Below are 987 nucleotides of genomic sequence, written 5' to 3' on the forward strand. Positions count from 1 at the left end.
CGCCTCAGCCTGGGCCCCAGGCCACGGAACCATAGCTGTCAATCTCATCCGCACAAGGCACGGGCTAGCCTGATGACATCGGGAAGAGAGCCACAGACCCCCCAATGTCCACTCCCAGGTGGTCCTGTGGGCATGTGTGGGTGCCTGGCTCCTTGCCACTTCTCTCTTCTCTGGTCCCCTGTCCTTTGACTTGTAGACTCCAGGGGCACAAGTGGAGCGGGTGCTGACCAGCCCAGCCCACGGCTGCAGACTTTCAGTGTGATTCTATGTAAATCCCGCAGATTTTCTAGGCAATTCAGCAGTGGCCTCTGCCTAAGTCCAGGACATTATATATGGCCTCGCTTGGATTCCTCCTTTATCCTTTATGGATTCTTATCGAGCATTTCCTGTGTGCCTGGTGCTGCTCTGACCACTCGGTCTGCAGGAGTAAACAGACCCGCAAGGTTCTGATCTCATGGAGGGTTCAGACACTGGGATCCAGCCTCCACCTTTCTACAGAAATACACACAGGCTTCCTGTCTCCTTCTACACATAAATAAAAAACATACGCCAGCCAGGAGACAATGGCTCTCCTGCATGTCACTCTAGAATGTCTCCTTGTCCCCTAACTCCACACTTAAGACTTCAGCCCTGCACCTTCACCCCCACCTAACAGTAAGACTAGGGGAATGAGACCCAGCAGTAGGCAGGCTAGCAGAGGTTCCAAAAGAGGAAAGCCATTCTATCTGGTTTTCCAAAGTGCCCTTTCAGCGGCCACTTTGGGAAGAGCCCGAAGTGCCTGGCAGTAACAAGCAGCGAGCCCAACTGCTCCCAGCGGGTGGCTCTGGGCAGTGTGACGGAGCGTTGCTGTCAGGGAGAGCACTGTTTGCTTTTGTAGAACACCTAATGGATAAACTCCAGCACCTTCACCAATCACAGTGGGTCCATGGCATTTGCCCGTTTCCTGCACTTTCAGAGGGGGACAAAGGTGAGGGTGGAGACTTGCAT

Source organism: Galeopterus variegatus, unplaced genomic scaffold, assembly GCF_000696425.1.
Source record: "Galeopterus variegatus unplaced genomic scaffold, G_variegatus-3.0.2 Scaffold2119, whole genome shotgun sequence".
NCBI classification, from domain to species: Eukaryota; Metazoa; Chordata; class Mammalia; order Dermoptera; family Cynocephalidae; genus Galeopterus; species Galeopterus variegatus.